At 42.1% G+C, this 2412-nt stretch overlaps 1 pseudogene; it reads left to right on the forward strand.

Moving 5' to 3' along the window:
• The window catches only part of LOC101632256, a 9582-nt pseudogene that overhangs the window by 2588 nt on the left and 4582 nt on the right, over positions 1–2412 (forward strand).

Genomic DNA, 2412 nt, shown 5'->3' on the forward strand with positions numbered 1-2412 from the left:
ACAAGTCAACTCCCTCCAACTGATCCTTCAAAATCCAGTTCAAGTATTTCTTCCTCAGTCTCCTCTAACCCATTTGTTCCCCAACTTGCTTTCTCTACTGCTGAGACAACCAATCACCCCTGGTGTATTACAATCATTTGCTGCATATTTTGTATCTCTTCTGGAAGACTTGTCAGCTTTCTGAAGGCACACTAACCATCCTGTTAACCCTAGCAAACAGCAAAAAGACTGACCAAACACAAACAATAAATGGTGATTGTATTGAAAAGTTTTCAATGCAAGGCCAGAAAAATCCTTTTAGAACATCATTCTTAAGAGAAGAATATGATACATAGGGTCAATGGTGTCATTCAGCAGGTTTAGTTGAGGCAAAGTCTGAGTTCAACCTGTGAAGATGTAGTGCCAAAGAACAAGTATCAGCGTTATAGCTCTATGAAGATCTTCCCAAGACAGGACGAATCTGTCTCAAAGTTGGCTGGAGTTTGCTTCTATGCTATTCACAGTACCCATCTTTTGAAACTTATTGGTCCTTTTTAGTTAATTGGCACCCATGGGAGTTCCAATCACGTTGGCCTATTCACAATTCCGGTTATTTGACTGGTGCAAGTTAATCAGCACCAGTGTGTCCAACCTGACCTATAAGGAGGTTGTACTTCATAAATGAATACTAGGAGACAAGGGGTACAGGAATACAGTCCCGGCTGTTTGATTGGTGCTGGTCAAACTCCAATCAAATTGGCCCATTTTCAAGTCCATTTTTAATCCCATGTTGGTCCATTCTCACTGTAGTAGGATATCAATAGTAAACATTAGAAGCCCCTTTGGCACTGGAATCTTGCTCCATTTAGCTTGAACTTGCACATCTAATTGATCCATTTAGCAAACTTGAGCCAGATATTAAAGGGAAAAGCTGGGTCCCAGCCTAAACCAGACCTGCACTGTGGTCAGGGCAGGGCCAAGACTGGAGGGCTCTGAGGCACTCTGGTCAGAGTTGGCCTCAGTGGGGCTTTGTGGTAAACTGCAACAGAATGGGTTTGACAACTTAGGGGGTCTGGCTTCAATCAGGAGTCATGTTTTCTGTTACCTGCAGTAAAACAATATCCCAATTAATATTAACCAGAAAGGGAATGGTATAGTACATATTTCCATTAACTTCATTTTCCTTATGGCTAAATAGTGTTCTTTTCCTTTATTGAGATAACATTGGTTTACAACAATGTATGTGATTTCAGGGAATACCCTCAAACCTCTTGAGATGGTTATCATACTACCCCCACCATCCAATCACTCATATTTCTTTACCCTAAGCCACTGCACAAATTCTCTGCTCTTCTCTGCAATGCCATTTTTTGCTCATCATGCCATCCCTCACCTCTCTCATCTCTACCAAGAAAAGCTGAGACTGCTTAGGTGTACCTACAGTGGAGTAAGTTCATCCAATAATGATTGAAGTATAAGCAAGCTTACTCTCAACTGGTTCCAATTTTGGGTGGGGGACATGTTACTTAGTAACCCTCTCAAGCCACAATAAATAAGAAATTAGCAGGGGGTTTTCCCCAAAATATGTTTATGGAGGTAAAGTATGTTTACATCATTACATCTACTTTGGGGGTTACAGGTTTAAACCTCTAGAAATGCACATTTTTGCATACTGCCCACCACCAATGCTACAGTAATCCTCCCCTGTGTTCCACTGGTACTCTTCCCTCTCCCAGTCCACCCAACTGCAATGAGAGAAAGCCAAGTATATTGTCCCCTCCAAGGTGGAAATGTGACTAGGTGAGAGAAAGCATATCCAAAAAGGACCTTAGACTTTGGAGTTTTCTGGTAGCTGCAGATGCTTTACAAAAGAGATTAAATTCTATCATATAAGACATCATCACAAATCTTGCAAGCGGTATGGAGATTAATATGGTGTTTCCTCTATTATTTCAAACTTCAGATCACTCAGGATTCAGTAGGGAACAGTAATAGGAGTGAAACAGCCACGTATGATAACACAAAGATGTACCAAGAGAATACAAGTTGTTCTGGGCATTCCACCTTTAAGTGTCCCTTATGTCAAGAATCAAAGTTTATCAATTTCTGCTGGGTCACCATAACAATACTCACCTGTTTCAGGTAGTTCCTGTGAGGTTTCCTGTTTGTGTGTCTCTTACTTGGAAACATCCTACCCAGATTACTAGAAGTTTCATTAGTCATCTAAATCAAAGATATGGGTTTGGGCCCTCCCTGGTGACACAACAGGTTAAAGCACAACACTACGAAGCTAGCCACAGCCACTTCAAAGGGAGTTCTATCCCCAGCCAGGGAGGTGACCCATATGGCACCGCAGCTCTCTCCTGTCTTGCCTGCTGCTCCCCTCAGCAGTGTACTTCACTCCATCTGTCTGTTCTGCTCCCCACTCTGTCT

The sequence above is a fragment of the Condylura cristata genome, unplaced genomic scaffold (assembly GCF_000260355.1).
Source record: "Condylura cristata isolate star-nosed mole 26May11 unplaced genomic scaffold, ConCri1.0 scaffold00008, whole genome shotgun sequence".
In the NCBI taxonomy this organism is placed as follows: Eukaryota; Metazoa; Chordata; class Mammalia; order Eulipotyphla; family Talpidae; genus Condylura; species Condylura cristata.